The sequence below is a fragment of the Schistocerca gregaria genome, chromosome 2 (genome assembly GCF_023897955.1).
Source record: "Schistocerca gregaria isolate iqSchGreg1 chromosome 2, iqSchGreg1.2, whole genome shotgun sequence".
Taxonomy (NCBI): Eukaryota; Metazoa; Arthropoda; class Insecta; order Orthoptera; family Acrididae; genus Schistocerca; species Schistocerca gregaria.
The window spans coordinates 223,284,767-223,303,233 of NC_064921.1; the positions used below are offsets into that span (position 1 = coordinate 223,284,767).

The window sequence follows — 18,467 nt, forward strand, 5'->3', positions numbered from 1 at the left end:
TGTCATGTCTTGTTGTTATGAGAGCTAATTGCCTAAAACATTATATTTTTTACTCATTCTATTAACGACTTAATTAGGAACGTAAATCCTGGCTGTTCTTTATATTTAAAATTAAATTTGGAGCAGAAATGTTCTAGTTAGAATTCAGAAGATGAATCACAGTCGTAACTTTTTGAGAAAAGTTACTGTTCTAAGATGTTGACTATTATAGTACATAGCGAGTAGGGTTGAACCTGAAATTTCCATAATTGTTTACCAGTTACAAAAATAAAAACAAAATGAAATAAAAAGTGAAACTGTATGGAAAAATGTGTACTCTGTGCGTTTTCAGGGTAGAAACTTTTTCTCAAAATTTACAAGTGGAAATAAAAAATACGAATCCATTTTGAGAATATAGTTCCTCATCTTGTCCCTGTGAAGTGATTAAGCTGCAATTTTTCTCTGTTTGGACATATTTCACGTTGAACTGGCAAGCAGACAGGAAAACAATCAAGGGTCTTACCATACTGCACTAATTCATTTACTGAAAGCGAAGCTGAATGGAAATGAATAACTTTTCCATGAAGCTGACAAAGCCCGCTTGCGAGAACGGATGCAAACAAAGCTTTATTTGATACTCTTGTCTAGGATATGCGATGCTCTTTGGTGGTGAGCAGTCAGTAGAAACTGAGCATTGAGAACTGTGTACTGTACATTGGCCACATCATGCCGTCATTGTTTCGTGACATCATTATTACGTTATTTGTTTAAATTTTTGCGCTATGGATAAAACAGTAGTATTGGTTTTATTTGTCCTGTTTCCACACATTTATTTATTGGTAACAGCAATGTTGGGAAACCGTTGCTTCTGCCGACGCAAATCGACAGAACCAGAGAATGGAAAATTACTTTTTGTAAGTAAGTATCACAAAGACCTGCTTATAGTTACCATGGCAGTAGGAGGTTCTTCGTGTATTCAAAAATATGGAGTCACATATTATAGTGTACAGGTATCATATATTTTATATTTATGGGACGGTCCTGCCAGTCAGTCCGTTGAATTAGTACAAATTCCAAACAATTTTCAGTTACAAATTATATGCGTGAGTATGAGTCATTAGTTATGGATTGCTCAGATTTCTAAAACCATTTTGTTTATTTTGATGTAGTTACAATTGGAAACTATAGCAAAAGAAGCTAAAATGTGGAAATTTGATATGTGCGAACAATATTGTGGTTTTCTTAAGCATAAACGATAACTAAACATAGTGCAGAAGAAAGTAAAATCTAAAGAACGTTATTCCTAAAAATATTTAATGTTAGATTGATTGCTAATTTGTTGCGTACCATTGCTACAAATTCAATGTTTTTCGGGGCAGTTTCACTTTGGCTTACTATGAAGCCACTTCACAATACCGGCGCAGCGTAATTTATTACAAAGGAGGCTTAGCTATAAGATCAAGTGCGGTACTAAACCCAAAAAACAGAGGGGCTATCCATTCATTTCCTATAATAAAAGAATTAGCAACATCAAAGTTGTGTGACACTGACGCCAACAGTCGAAATTCCATTGCTCTTACTTCTTCAAAGTCTCAAGCAAAGCATTATTAAGATGTCTATGAAATGCGTGTACAAATCCACAGTACTGGACGCGTGACTTCAGGAGAAATTATACACATACGATGAAGACATCAGTTCCATCCGGCGTACGTTAACGTTCACATAGATTTTATACTCTATGGTGTAGTGTAGAGAAAAATTTTTAATTGCAGCTGTGTTCCTTACAAAATTACATAATATCATTCGTAACACACACCTGGTTATAACTGTAAATGAAGAATCCAGTTAAATAATAACTTTTTGATTCATTGGTAAAGAGGAGGATTTTTATTAATATAGTATAGTACGAAATTACTTAATTTGTTCTTACAGAGATCGAGACGACGGCCGAACATGATGGCACTAAAGAAATGGAAAGAGCAACATATATGTTCGTGATTCGGCTACTGAACTGATGTTATGATAAGTTGAAACTTAGAATAATACTTACGCAAAAACATATACGTTTGCTCGGAACGTTTGCAGTATTTGCTCGAACATAAGGGCTGATGACCCCAATCTGGCCATCATAATTTCCTAAATAAATAAAACCGATAACTATTACAAACATTGCGACATTCCTTATAGTTAATATGAATTCGTATGATAAAAAGTACACTGACGGAAGGAAAATCGCAACGCCAAGGAAATGTTAATTTCGAATAATGAAATTTTGGGAATACCTAAGTCTAGGTAACATATATAAGTGATTAACTTTAAGTGCCAGATTTTTTCATGCAAGCATGAAGACGTACATGAATTGTGTTATACAGGTGCCGGATGTCAGTTTGTGGGATGGAGTTCCATTTCTGTAGCACTTGACCGGTCAATACAGGGACGGTTAATGCTGTTTGTGGATGACGCCGGGGTTTTCGTCCGATGATGTCCCATATGTGCTCCATTCGTACATATCTGGTGATCGAGCAGACCATGGTAACACGTCGACACTCCGAAGAGAATAATGTGCTACAGCTGCGACATATGGACGAGCGGTATCCTATTGGAGAACACCCCCTTGAAAGTTGTTCATGATTACCACCAAAACAGGCCGAGTCACCAGACTGACGTACAAATTTGCTACCAGAGTGGGTTGGAAAAGCAAGAGAGTGTTCCTGCTGTCATACGAAGTCGCACCTCCAGACGATAACTCCAGTTGTAGATCCAGTGTCTTAGGACACAGACACATTGATTGCAGGCCCTCAACTGGCCTCCTTGTAACCAACGCACGGCCATCACTGGCACCGAGGCAGAACCAGCTTTCATCAGAAGTCGCAAATGGCGGTGGGGTGGGGTCGGTATAATGCACGCTACAGGACGTCTGGCTCGGAGCTGTCCTTAAAGTAACCGATTTCTAACAGTTCGTTATGTCACTGTGCTGTCGTCAGCTACTGCTCAAATTGCTGCTGCAGATACAGTACGATGCGCCTTACGCCGAACGTGATAGTGGTTCCTCTCGGTAGCCATGCGACCGTGCGGAGCACGCTCTTCTTGTACCTGTAAATTCTCGTCACCACCGCTAGCAGCAATCATATAGAGTGGCTACATTCCAGCCAAGTCTTTCTGCAATATTACGGAAGGAACATCCAGCTTCCCCTAGCCCTATTACACGACCTCGCTCAAATTCAGCGTAGTGTTGACAAAAGGGTCTTTTTCGCCTTACAGGCAGTCTTGACTAACATTAACTAACCAAGTCTAATCTAAAGGTAACTAACGGTCACGATCGTTGGAAAGTGTATTTATAGCAAACCCGATTTACGTCCTCATAGCGACTCTACTAGCGGCACTCTTACGTGACGATGTGAAATCTGAATAGACATCATATCTCTCAGATGTACCTCTAGAAACATGCCTACTGATTTTCTTTTTCTTGTGTTGCGATTTTTTTCCGTTAGTAACGTAACAAGACTGATGTGTGAGCAAAGAGGCATTTTTACACAAATGAAAGTTTCTCATATTCACTAAATCAAGAAAAAAAATCAAATGGCTCTGAGCACTATGGGACTTAACTTCTGAGGTCATCAGTCCCCTAGAACTTAGAACTACTCAAAACTTATATATTAGGGAAGATTTAGCCACCATTGTTGTGCCCCTCTCATCTCTTTCTTTCTCCTCACCATCACAGCTTCGAATTTTACCATTTTATTTCTCTTCCTCTAACCTATCTACCTCTTATATATCTCTTTCACCCCATTCTATCGTCTTCTGTCTCTGCTCGATGAGAATAACTCACAAGCTGCAAGAATATAACGAGAAAATTCCCAACTAACAATGGGACTGACATTCACAAAAGAAAAGTATGTTCACTTTCATATACATAGTCACTATTATTATTATTATTATTATTATTATTATTATTCTTGATTGTTATAAGTATTTTTTTATTCTTATAATTATCATTGTACTACTTTTATAATCTCTATTTTTTCTCTTTAACATCAATACTGCATAATACGTTACATGTCCTCAATGTTATGTAGAAACTGTAACTCGTTCAATCTGAGTATGCCTGGTTAGGTGTAAGAGAGAACCTGAAGGCCCTAATCTTGCCAGGTAAAATAAATGCATAAATAAATAAATAAACCTAAATAACCTAAGGACATCACACACATCCATGCCCGAGGTAGGACTCGAACCTACGGCCGTAGCGGTCGCGCGGTTCCAAACTGTAGTGCCAAGAACCACTCGGCCAACTCGGCCGGCATGAAATCGAGAGTCATTCATTAAGAAAGCCTGGGAGTTTCCTTTACATTTCACACATCTCATGCTACGAGCACCTCATGCATATTTTAGCACACAAATTGCTAAAGAACTGGTTGTAGGAATTTTTATAGTGGCTGTGTCCATATGTTAAGACAATTGTTGTTGTTGTCGTCTTCAGTCCTGAGACTGGTTTGATGCAGCTCTCCATGCTACTCTATCCTGTGCAATCTGCTTCATCTCATAGTACCTACTGCAACCTACATCCTTCTGAATCTGCTTAGTGTACTCATCTCTCAGTCTCCCTCTACGATTTTTACCCTCCACGCTGCCCTCCAATGCTAAATTTGTGATCCCTTGATGCCTCAAAACATGTCCTACCAACCGATCCCTTCTTCTAGTCAAGTTGTGCCACAAACTTCTCTTCTCCCCAATCCTATTCAATACCTCCTCATTAGTTACGTGATCTATCCACCTTATCTTCAGTATTCTTCTGTAGCACCACATTTCGAAAGCTTCTATTCTCTTCTTGTCCAAACTAGTTATCGTCCATGTTTCACTTCCATACATGGCTACACTCCAAACAAATACTTTCAGAAACGACTTCCTGATACATAAATCTATATTCGATGTTAACAAATTTCTCTTCTTCAGAAACGCTTTCCTTGCCATTGCCAGTCTACATTTTATATCCTCTCTACTTCGACCATCATCAGTTATTTTACTTCCTAAATAGCAAAACTCCTTTACTACTTTAAGTGTCTCGTTTCCTAATCTAATTCCCTCAGCATCACCCGATTTAATTTGACTACATTCCATTATCCTCGTTTTCCTTTTGTTAATGTTCATCTTATATCCTCCTTTCAAGACACTGTCCATTCCGTTCAACTGCTCTTCCAAGTGCTTTGCCGTCTCTGACAGAATTACAATGTCATCGGCGAACCTCAAAGTTTTTACTTCGTCTCCATGAATTTTAATACCTACTCCAAATTTTTCTTTTGTTTCCTTTACTGCTTGCTCAATATACAGATTGAATAACATCGGGGAGAGGCTACAACCCTGTCTCACTCCTTTCCCAACCACTGCTTCCCTTTCATGCCCCTCGACTCTTATGACTGCCATCTGGTTTCTGTACAAATTATAAATAGCCTTTCGCTCCATGTATTTTACCCCTGCCACCTTTAGAATTTGTAAAAGAGTATTCCAGTCAACATTGTCAAAAGCTTTCTCTAAGTCTACAAATGCTAGAAACGTAGGTTTGCCTTTTCTTAATCTTTCTTCTAAGATAAGTCAGTATTGCCTCACGTGTTCCAACATTTCGACGGAATCCGAACTGATCCTCCCCGAGGTCCGCATCTACTAGTTTTTCCATTCGTCTGTAAAGAATTCGCGTTAGTATTTTGCAGCTGTGACATATTAAACTGATAGTTCGGTAATTTTCACATCTGTCAGCACCTGCTTTCTTTGGGATTGGAATTATTATATTCTTCTTGAAGTCTGAGGGTATTTCGCCTGTCTCATACATCTTGCTCACCAGCTGGTAGAGTTTTGTCATGACTGGCTCTCCCAAGGCCGTCAGTAGTTCTAATGGAATGTTGTCTACTCCGGGGGCCTTGTTTCGACTCAGGTCTTTCAGTGCTCTGTCAAACTCTTCACGCAGTATCGTATCTCCCATTGCGTCTTCATCTACATCCTCTTCCATTTCCATAATATTGTCCATTTCCAGTACATCGCCCTTGTATAAACCTTCTATATACTCCTTCCACCTTTCTGCCTTCCCTTCTTTGCTTAGAACTGGGCTGCCATCTGAGCTCTTGATATTCATACACGTGGTTCTCTTCTCTCCAAAGGTCTCTTTAATTTTCCTGTAGGCAGTATCTATCTTACCCCAAGTGAGATAAGCTTCTACGTCCTTACATTTGTCCTCTAGCCATCCCTGTTTAGCCATTTTGCACTTCCTGTCGATCTCATTTTTGAGACGTTTGTATTCCTTTTGCCTGCTTCATTTACTGCAATTTTATATTTTCTCCTTTCATCAATTGAATTGAATATTTCTTCTGTTACCCAAGGATTTCTAGCAGCCCTCGTCTTTGTACCTACTTTATCTTCTGCTGCCTTCACTACTACATCCCTCAGAGCTACCCATTCTTCTTCTACTGTATTTCTTTCCCCTATTCCTGTCAATTGTTCCCTTATGCTCTCCCTGAAACTCTGTACAACCTCTGGTTCTTTCAGTTTATCCAGGATCGTGGCGGAATTATATGTAAAGTAGTACGGTCTGTAGAGAGGCTAAAGGGCATTCTGTCACAATCGAGTGGCGTCTTATTTCTCCCTGAGTTACTTCCATAATGAGCTGCTGACTTGTCTTGGTCAGTGGCAGCAGCAGCGCTTAACAATACTAGTACTGCTGTACCATCTTTGGCGCGCCCACTGTATTTCTGTGTGGTGGGGTGTGGCAGTCGATCAGTTGGGACAGAGCAGTGAGGAAGTCTCCGCGGCGCGCGGTCAGACCTGGACCGCTGGTGGCGTGCACGCGTAGCCAGATTGGGAGGCACTAGCTAGGAAAGCTACAAAGTTTGCTGCCCACCAAACCTGGATACTGAAGTTTAGTGATCAGCGAACCCGTTATCAAACCTTAACTGCTGTGGCATCTCTTCGTTCATTGCCAGTTGCTATTTCCTGGGCCGTGCCGGTTAGTAGCAATGTATGATGTGTTGCAGTCGGGAAAAATTTTGCAGCCATCTTACTGTATGGTCTTTAACTATTAAATTAGTTACTACTTATCAGTGAAGTGCATCAGCAGTATTTTCTGCCTTGTAACCATTAACGCCACAGTTACCTGCCCTGGTCGTAAGTGTAGTTTTCCAGCAGTGTGTTTTTCCTCCCTGTGTTGATGCTGCCTGGCAGGGTGTGCAGCCTTTACTAGTTGGTTGGTTTTTCTTAGAGTGGTTATTGTGCCTTGGCTGTTGTTAGACGCCAATTTTTAAGATATAGTGCTGCTGGTATCTTGGGCCTCGGCTGATTCTTTTCGTTGTCGTGCCATTGGTCAGGCAGAAGGGAACTGATTAGGTTGTTGGTCAGTCCTTCAGCCGCTGGGTCGGGTTGCCATCCAATTATTTAACTTGGCTACCCGTCTCACCTCACCTTAGGTTAGAGCTTCCTCCTCAGGTCGACCCTTGGAACACTTCTGAGCACCACTGTTTTGTTAGTTTTAGATTTTCATTTTAGTCTGAAGTACTGTGCGAGGCCTTCAGTCGTCTACGAATTTCTTTCAATTTTAAAATAAGGCCTTCAGCTGACTCAAATAAAGATTTGAAGATTGATTTGTTTAAAAACTAAATTTTGAAAGTTTGTTCTATCTGATATTCTGTTATCCAGGCCTTAAGTCCTGAGTTGTTCAGTGTTTAGTCTGTGGCCTTCGGCCGAGCTCTTTCGTGAAATATTTTTTCAAGTAAGGCCTTCAGGCGTGTGTATTCTTTAAAGCATTTTTTTATAACTTCTGTTCAGGCCTTCAGCCGTTCTTGTTTTTGGTGTGGTTTTGGGCCTTCAGCACAGGAAGTATCTCAAGTTTCTTTAACTAGGCCTTCAGCGGTATTGTTTTATTTTGATCCTTTTACGGCAATGTGTAATTAAGTGGTTCATAGGAAAATAAAAGTTTGTGTGTTTTGTACAACTGACAGTAACTGATTATGACCTCCTCCACAACGATAACCTGATCTGCTCTATCGTGCGAAACCAGTTTTAAACTATATATTTATTAACGTAAATAGTTTTTTACGTGTTTTCTTTGTCGTGGAGCATTTGATTATAGAGAAGAATAGGAATATATTACAAATACTAATTTAAATATTTGAAAGAAAATAGTGAATGAGTCGAACTTCCATAGCCCAGTCGGTAGAGCACTTGCTCGAGAAAGGAAAAGGTCCCGAGGTCAAGTCTCGGCCCGGCACCCAGTTTTAATCTGTCAGGATGTTTACTGTCAGGGCACGCTCCACTGCAGTATGAAAGCCTTATACTGAAGATGTTACCAGTTTTAAATTAATGTTCGCAAAGTATTTCCTTTACACATTGAACATGTTAAGTGTTTCAGGAAAAGAAATATGGCTTTATCAATAACTCACTTTCTTCGCAAGTGGCATAAACTACAAGCCCTATGTAACTGGCAACATAATGCTACGGTTCACTTCGAATAAACCTTGGACCATGCCCGAGTTAAATGTGGCAGATGAAATTCTAACTACAACAGTGTTACGAATTGACAAAAAAATTATTTGTACACAAAGGATTTGATGTGGAGGTCATCCACAACTGATTTAAAACATTTGGAAAATTAGAATCCGCTACGGTTGTAATAAAAATTTATTCTTTTAATGGGGATGCCGTTTTCAGATCATTACAGCCCCATCCTCAAGTGCTAACAATTAATTAAAAACAATAATACTTGCATAGCGGTCGGCCAGTCAGTATGGAACGTCAAGATTGCTCCTTCCCACGTTAAAGGGAGCTAAGAGCAGCTTGCGGAGCGCTTCACCGTGGTCAACAAGCCGGAAGTTGCTTGTTGGCCTCGTGTTTCGCTAGAGCTCTAACGCTCTGAAACAGGTCATGCGGTTAAGCGAACAAACTTTCCTTACAACCTGCTTTATGTGGATACAAAATTGACACCACTGTAACTGAAATAACTCCTCTTTTCTACTTTTACTTGTTCCCTAAAAATGATTACACTGAGACTTTTACAAAGTTAACAAAACTATTGGAATTTGTTCCACATGGAGCTAGGGAAGTCTGTCTAAACGAAGACACGTCCACAGACGTGAAAAAAGCTTTAGGTGTGCTCCATAGGACTGTTGTAGCACCCTTACTGTACAAGACATGGCCGAGCGGTTCTAGACGCTAAAGTCTGGAACCGCGCGACCGTTACGGTCGCAGGTTCGAATCCTGCCTGGGGTATGGATGTGTGTGATGTCCTTAGGATAGTTAGGTTTAAGTAGTTCTAAGTTCTAGAGGACTCATGACCTCAGAAATTAAGTCCCATAGTGCTCAGAGCCATTTGAACCATTTATACAAGACATACATTGCAAGTTTCATGTCGCTGTTACGTGTAAGGAAGTCGCAATGTCAGAAAATTGTAGGAAAAACCAGGAAGACCAGCTGAGGATCCGGTGCTCGGGTTGACATTGAACGCCAATATAAAAAATGTAATGTATGGACCAAAATAAATGGAAAAATCCATTTGGCTCCGATTACACAATTGATACATTACTGGAAACAGTAGGGGCCTCAAAGTGCCTACGTATTTATTCACGGAGTGGGAACGGCAACATAAAACGCGGATGCCAGACGGTCACTCATTTGAAAAATCCAGAGAAAATATAATTTACCTGCAAACGAGATAACTAACAAAATTCTTCTTCAACTCTTCCATGAATGTTATCGGCGGGCTGAGACCGTACAAAACATGGCTGATAGAGGAGATAGACATGATCCGAAGAAGAGTAGTGCGTTCCATCACGGGATTACTTACTAAACGCGAGAGCGTCACGGAGATGCTCATCCAATTATAGCGGCGGGAGCTGCAAGAGAAGTAGTGCTGTGTGTCACGCAATAGTTTACAGGAGCGTATGCTGCGTATCATGCCACTATAAGCTTTCTAAAGACAAGTTACATAATTTTAAAAATGTACATCCAAAAACGTTCTTCCACAGTCAGATAAAAACATGGTTCTAACTCGCTCTCAGTGACATTTCAGGGGCTACTTACCTATCTTCGAACGCCCTTGGATGGAAAATGTCATTGTGTGTGATTTAAACTGAAAGTACTCTACGAGTGTTGGCATCACTGATATCTGCTTTGTAGAGAAATAGTACGGTCACGGCCATTGATAAAACTTCGTAACAAATGGTTTTTGTTTCAGTTGCAGCGTAAAAGTAAAATTTACAGTTGAGATCTGTTACAGGAGGTGTAAACCTCAATGAAAATCTGATCGTGATTCCGATATCTGCACCCGTTTACACAGAATCTGCAGGGAAATGATTGTAATACTCGTTGTTTCTTCCTCAGTTCCTAATATCAGCTGTTTTAACAGGCATCTTGAGAAATCTTTCGGTCCTGTTCTACAAAATAATGTAGCAAACAAATCCAGTATATCACAGCTCAAGTGTAGCACAGATCACTTATTACTTTCTACGATGAGAAATTTATATTAAGGAAAAATTTGTTTGAAACTTAACATTGATACAAACTCCATAATGCACCACATAACAGCTTCAGAACTGAGTTTCATATAACTATTTGTACACTTTGATTCATGCCACATAATCAAGGCACCGAGGATGGTTAAATGCAAATAAAACGCATTGCGTTGCTCTAAAACGAAATGCCATTCAAATAGTTGCAAAGATAGGGACACGAAAACACGTCTGACTGCTGTAATACATACTATGCGAAGATCAGTCATTATAAAATTCGTCATTAAAATAAACGGAAACTTAAATAAGAGGATTGCTATACATATGGTAAATGAAATTATATCCCACTTAATAAGTGTGATTCCTTTGAAAGAGGTGCAACGTAGATTTATTAGTTAGTGCCTGCCTTAGTACATTGGGAAGACCCGTTCCGTACAAATGTAATGAATAATGAATACGTTTTAGTTATAAAAGTGGTATCACCGGCCGGTGTGGCCGTGCGGTCCTAAGCGATTCAGTTAGGAACCGCGTGACCGCTACGGTCGCAGGTTCGAATCCTGCCTCGGGCATGGATGTGTGTAATGTCCTTAGGTTAGTTAGGTTTAAGTAGATCTAAGTTCTAGGGGACTTATGACCTCAGAAGTTAAGTCCCATAGTGCTCAGAGCCATTTGAACCATGAAAGTGGTATCTGTACTTGATACAAACATCACTAAGCAAACGTCCTGCTATCTGTGTGGTAGTATAAATAAATATAAATGTGACTACACGAACACTGTTGTAGATCCTCTGTTATGACTGTTTCTGAAGAAATGATCCATAAAAATCACCGTTTCATATCAGAAATTTCTTGTAGCAAGTTTGTTCGTATGGTGAAGTTGTAGTCATCTCAAATGCACTGGCAAACATTATCATTAGTAAAAATCTCTATGAGAGGAATTAGACTTTGAAACTATTGCCAAGGTTGTTGACTTCATTCAAGAATTTTTGTTAAAGCTGAACTATAATTCGTATGATTTATGACTATATTATATGACTGATGATGAAACGTGAATACACAATTACTGGCAGAAGAATTTCGAAGTGGGCTGCCGATCGTGAAAATTTACGAAACTAATGTGAAAATCGTTATGTCGCTGTGGAAAATAAAGACACAGTTGTTTTTGGGATTGGGGGGGGGGGGGGGGGGGTGAGGGGCACAGAAAACATCTCAACTAAATATTTGGAAACGCATAAAAACTAAGCTGCTCTCATTAGGCAACATTATTGGACACATTATACAAAAAGGAGAAGGGGGCACGTCTGAGATGAGAACATTGTGCCTGTTCAGACGTGACCTGGTGTCAGGAGTTCGAGCTCCATCCTGATCTTCCAATTTCGACTCGTGAGTTATTTCTGTTTCCTGATCTCATCTAGTGATCTGGACACAAGGATTTTTTTTCCAGATGAACAGATTATCTGGGCAGAAAAAGTATTATGCAGAGCGAGGAATACATAGGAGAACAGAAATACTGTAGTCTGGGTGGATGAAATGAATTGAAATGAAGCAAATTTGTGACAGGTTACAGCTCTTAAAGACCCTAATTATTCTTGTCAACCAATATGGAGAATTAGTGTCGGAAGGTAAGACAGAGACTGTTTGTTCATAACGTACCAGATGTGGCGTCTGGCTGTGGAGTGTTGTGCGTTGTGGAATTTCCGGCGTCTGTTATTAGGCTGCGAGGCAGCAGCTTGTTTTATACCGTTGAAGATGCTGCGTCACGGTCGCCGCTGACTCAGACAAAATGACGCAACAAGATAAACCGAAGTAGCGAACTACATTCCCTGGCTCCACGAACCTTAGATTGCAACAACTACTGTATTATTTCGATTGTAATGAAACAACGATTATTTTGTTAAACGTTCACTCCGTTGTTTGAGGGTCATTTGGCGAAAGGAATAGTTACTTAACAAACCTGCCAAAACTACACAACAGGCGTTTATTCTTCCGCCAAATTAGAGCTGCGTGATTCAGGTGCAAACTCAAATCCCTTGTTATCTTTGTGGCGCCAAGAAATGTTGCAATCGCTACGTCAAGAGATAAACTGAAACTTGTCGGCTATCTCCGCCTACTTATTTCATAAGCGAACAAATGCGCCACTCGCAAGTCTTCCATTTCCTTCCCAAGTGTATTATTTTTGTCAGGCTGCCACGGATATACACTCCTGGAAATGGAAAAAAGAACACATTGACACCGGTGTGTCAGACCCACCATACTTGCTCCGGACATTGCGAGAGGGCTGTACAAGCAATGATCACACGCACGGCACAGCGGACACACCAGGAACCGCGGCGTTGACCGTCGAATGGCAATAGCTGCGCAGCATTTGTGCACCGCCGCCGTCAGTGTCAGCCAGTTTGCCGTGGCATACGGAGCTCCATCGCAGTCTTTAACACTGGTAGCATGGCGCGACAGCGTGGACGTGAACCGTATGTGCAGTTGACGGACTTTGAGCGAGAGCGTATAGTGGGCATGCGGGAGACCGGATGGACGTACCGCCAAATTGCTCAACACGTGGGGCGTGAGGTCTCCACAGTACATCGATGTTGTCGCCAGTGGTCGGCGGAAGGTGCACGTGCCCGTCGACCTGGAACCGGACCGCAGCGACACACGGATGCACGCCAAGACCGTAGGATCCTACGCAGTGCCGTAGGGGACCGCACCGCCACTTCCCAGCAAATTAGGGACACTGTTGCTCCTGGGGTATCGGCGAGAACCATTCGCAACCGTCTCCATGAAGCTGGGCTATGGTCCCGCACACCGTTAGACTGTCTTCCGCTCACGCACCAACATCGTGCAGCCCGCCTCCAGTGGTGTCGCGACAGGCGTGAATGGAGGGACGAATGGAGACGTGTCGTCTTCAGCGATGAGAGTCGCTTCTGCCTTGGTGCCAATGATTGTCGTATGCGTGTTTGGCGCCGTGCAGGTGAGCGCCACAATCAGGACTGCATACGACCGAGGTACACAGGGCCAACACCCGGCATCATGGTGTGGGGAGCGATCTCCTACACTGGCCGTACACCTCTGGTGATCGTCGAGGGGACACTGAATAGTGCACGGTACATCCAAACCGTCATCGAACCCATCGTTCTAGCATTCCTAGACCGGCAAGGGAACTTTCTGTTCCAACAGGACAATGCACGTCCGCATGTATCCCATGCCACCCAACGTGCTCTAGAAGGTGTAAGTCAACTACCCTGGCCAGCAAGATCTCCGGATCTGTCTCCCAGTGAGCATGTTTGGGACTGGATGAAGCGTCGTCTCACGCGGTCTGCACGTCCAGCACGAACGCTGGTCCAACTGAGGCGCCAGGTGGAAATGGCATGGCAAGCCGTTCCACAGGACTACATCCAACATCTCCATGATCGTCTCCATGGGAGAATAGCAGCCTGCATTGCTGCGAAAGGTGGATATACACTGTACTAGTGCCGACATTGTGCATGCTCTGTTGCCTGTGTCTATGTGCCTGTGGTTCTGTCAGTGTGATCATGTGATGTATCTGACACCAGAAATGTGTCAATAAAGTTTCCCCTTCCTGGGACAATGAATTCACGGTGTTCTTATTTCAATTTCCAGTAGTGTATAATGAGATGGCTCTGCAGACTAACGCTGTGCGTTGCTATGTAGCCGGCGACGCCGTTTTAGATGCTCCAAAAGATTGTCAGACTGCTGTTAACGATTGCTTATCCCTCATCATTTTTGTCGTATGTGCGCAACCGTTGTTTCAAATGGAAAATATTACAATGCTTTCGCGAATAGCACGACAGCAGGAAGGCATTTTCAGACACTCTTCTGGTGTTAAACGCATTTTTGACATTTCGTCTCGTTAATGAATTTTGGTTTACATATTTCTAGTAACCAAGAGGAGAGTATCTAATATACAAATACTACTTTCGTAATCCAGCATTTTCCTTAATATGGACGGACGAAACTGATGTTTGATCTATGCCCTCTTCCCGAAATTTTTAAAAGCTTTCTTTTTCAGTGTTCTGTTGGTTTCCAATCTTTCCTTCACATCTTGCTAGCCACCTTTTTGAGTTGGACTGACAGAAAGTCTAAAGTCAAAAGGCAGAAATAAAAGCGCTATAATACAAGTGAACAGAGCAACAAAAATTCATTTATGCAAAAGAATTTAGAGCTTGAACAAGTTCGCTTACGAATGGAATGTGATTCCTTTATACTTTAGACTATTATCAGATTCATTAGTGCAGCCATAAATGATGCAAGCTAGCATTTTTATCAAAAAACTTCCATTTTTATCAAAACGCTTCCACCGGGAGCTAATGTTTGGCGCAGCTAACACAGTGAATATCAACATCAAGTTTGGGACGTCAAGACAACTCTCCATATTATACCCACATGCAGGTTGTTCCACCTAGCTCACATGCGACATTATCTCTGTGTGGACATGAATAAAATCATCACGTTGCTCAAGGACTTTGAATTGCGCAAGCTAGCCAGTGACCTTAATGCGAATTTCAGTTAGAGAGTGCATGTCCTGCTGGAAGAGTCACCATTCTGTCTGGTTTCAGTTTTGGTACCAAACAGACGGTAACCTCCGATGCTGCAATTACATAAATGAGATTGCTACATGCTCCTAGCTTACACTGCATATTCCATGTGTACTTCACTTTCGTTCCTTTAAGCGCATATTACTTTTGAATCACTTTTATTGCATAGAAATTTCTCGTGTTGTATGTTTATTTAAATACTAATGGTACTTATTATTCCTTCCTGGTACGTTCAGAAACATGGACGCACGTGGACATAGACATCTGTAAGCACACATACAAATCAATCCCGCTCTCTCTCGAGTATTAGTAAGCAGGTTATGCTGATCAAGTTATTTCGTTACTTGTGGTAAAATTAGGAATTCACTAGATTTTTCGGCCACATTTGAGATGGTTGCGGTTGTTCATTCTGGGCAACCTATCACGTAAGCAAAGTACTCGAATATTATATCGCCATTATTAAAATTACCAGCACTTGTCTTCTGCACTACATTAAAATTTCTGTTTGTTTGATCATGAATCCGACTGGCTTTACTTATTCAGACCTAGCAATCGTTTTCACATGACTCGTTGTACCATTTAACGGATTCTTTGCAAAGAGTAATGCATATGCTTTGCACCAGCATGTACTATGCTTTATTTTACATATCGTCTTGAGGTCCACATTATGTACTGCTGTTGTAGTTCGGCTGGCAGTCACAGTTCAGATCAGTCTTCTTCGCTATTTTGTCGAAAACGCATAGGGTTTACATTTTCACTTTCCTTGCATTTTTAGAGTCAAATCCCACAGACTGCAACGACATTTGCACTCCATGAGTCGTCGTCTACAAGATGAGAATCATTGCACAAAAAATTCATTATCCATGCAGAACTGCAAGTTAAGATTAATTAGTCACTTTTCTTCAGGAGCACATCTATGAAACTTGCGTACGCTTGCGAAAGTTTAGGCATGTGTCAATATATCTTCTGCATCGGAGTTATCAAATAGTTATGACTGAAAAGTGGACACGAATCAGTTTAAAAGTTGTTTCAGAATTTCGGTTGGACTTCTAAGTAAAGTTTTAGAACCAATGGTAGCTTTCGAACTGAATACCAACAAGATACATGTGCGGCAGTTTTACTGCCAGCCTGTGTATTACGCTTGTGTCTCACTGTAACACAGTTTGTCGATGATTTACTTTACCGCTCCACTTAATTTTGTGTGTTTAACTGTTATTTACAGGTGGTTTTTGTACACCCCAGTCTTACAGCAATACTTGTTACATTTCTCAGTTGTCATGTTACAGCTTGAAAGCATCCAAGTGGTGGTCACTGCAGACGCAGATGGCTTCCTGCATTTTAGAAGCCCTGTATATGGGACTCCTCATCTATTTCAAACGTAAACTTTATGTATGAAACAGAAGTGTACAGGCCATCTGAAAACAATATGATTTTGTTATGAAATGAGTGCCGTTATGGAACGGCACCGTTTCAATGGTAGCGGCGTAGAATTTGAATTTCGTAGTTGTAGTGTCAAGCAACGCTACTGGGACTTCAGGGGGCGGGGCTGTCCCTGCACCGCCCGAGGCGGAAAGACACGCGCCGAGTTCTGGACCAAGTTGTACGCAACGGTAAACGCCAGGCCGGCTTGCCCGTGGTGGATTTGGGTGAGGTGACAAATGTCAAGGGACTGCTCCTAATATTGTGCCAAACGCCTTCTGCCCGGCGTGGTTCAGAAACTCGACGCAGTATGGAATAGTAAGTTGCTGGAAGTCACCTACAGAAATATGGAGCCATGCTGCCTCTATAGCCGTACACAACTGCGAATGTGTTGCTGGTACGGATTTTGTGCACGAACTGATCTCTCGATTACGTCGTATAAATGTTCGACGTGATTCACGTTGGGCGACATGCGAGGCCAAATCATTCGCTCGAGTTGTCCAGAATGTTCTTCAAACCAATCACGAACAATTGTGGGCCAGTGACATGACACATTGCCACCCATAAATATTCCGTCGTTGTTTGGGAACATGAAGTCCATGCATGGTTTCAGATGGTCTCAAAGCAGCCGAACATAAACATTTCCAGTCAAAGATCGTTTCAATTTCACCGGAGGACCAAGTCCATTCCATGTAAAAACAGCCCACACCACAGCGCACATCATTATGTAGCCATCACCAGCTTGCACATTACGCTATTGACAACTTGGGCCCACGGTTTCATGGGGCCTGCGCCACACTTGAACTCATAAGACCAGTCCACGGTATTACAGTCGTATAGGACACAAATGAAGCCATAAAATCTGAAAATGAGTCCGTGATCATATTTTTGGCACTTAATTGTACAGCTTCGTCTTAATCATACAAACGTTTACAGTATTACCGGTTTCAGCTACTGCCATCTTCAGGTTATAAAAAATTCGGATGTAGTATCAAACTAAACATGTACGTACATAGTAAGTGTTCATTATGTACCTACATGTTTAGTTTCACGTTGGTACTACATCAGAATATTTTATGAAATGAAGATGGCAGAAGCCGAAACCGGTAATAGTGAAGTGTAAAAGTTTGTGTGATCAAGATGCACCTGTAAAATAAAGCCCAAGCGATATGGTCACGAGCCCAGGAGAGGCATTGCAGGCGTTGTCGTGGTGTAACCCAAGGTATTCCCGTCGGTCTTATACTTGAAACGTCCCCTTAGAAAAATTATATATGACTGTGCTTATACTGACACACAATATTTTTTAGCGCAACGCAATCTGACTTTCAACAATCCCTACAAAAGAATGGCCCTGACTAACATTAACCTGTACCTTTCACAAATCACTTACCTCTTCGTTACTCAAACTACTACAATACAGTGAGCGCCACTACTGCCAGCTAAATAAAAGATTCAAACTACTGAAGGGACTAGCAACTGATAGGCGTAGTTAGCAAAATGAAAGATTTTGATAAAGAACAAGCAATGTATTTACCTAAATAGTGTTCAAAAGTCATAATATATACAGCAGTTCATGACACCCAGTCTTACAAATTTACTGTCTCTGATGAACACACGTCCATATCATCCTCTCTCAAAACTCCGCCATTTCTCTCCCCACATCCACCATTGCAGGCGGCTCACCTTCAACTGCGCAACGCTACGCTCTGTTAACATCGAACTGCCCAACACTACAATGGCGAAAAACAACGCAACCAACCACAGACTGCACACAGCACAGCCAGTGATTTTCATACAGAGCGCTAGGTGACGTTACTAACATAAAAACCTAAACAGCCTACTTACATAGCCCCCATGCTCCCCACTTAAAATTTTACAAATTGTTTTGGGCAGTGGCCAATACATATTTGATATTTTTTTACATTTAAAATAACAAAGAAATCAAAAGAAATCAAATGCACACACTTATTGATACAATGTTGGTCAAAAGATAAAATTTTCTCACGGTCCATAAAGACAGTACTGATCATTCATCACAG

The 18,467-nt window shown here is 41.4% G+C and overlaps 1 protein-coding gene across 3 annotated transcripts in view; it reads right to left on the minus strand.

The window, feature by feature from the left end:
- LOC126336726 (glutathione S-transferase D5-like) overlaps window positions 1-18,467 on the minus strand; it is a 216,006-nt gene that overhangs the window by 29,521 nt on the left and 168,018 nt on the right. The window contains exon 1 of one of the 3 annotated variants that reach the window (XM_050000710.1): window positions 12,113-12,173. The exons of the other annotated variants lie outside the window; for them this stretch is intronic. The gene's annotated coding sequence lies outside the window, so the exon portion shown is untranslated. Of the gene's footprint in view, window positions 1-12,112; window positions 12,174-18,467 lie in introns of those variants that run through there. 3 annotated transcript variants of the gene reach the window in all.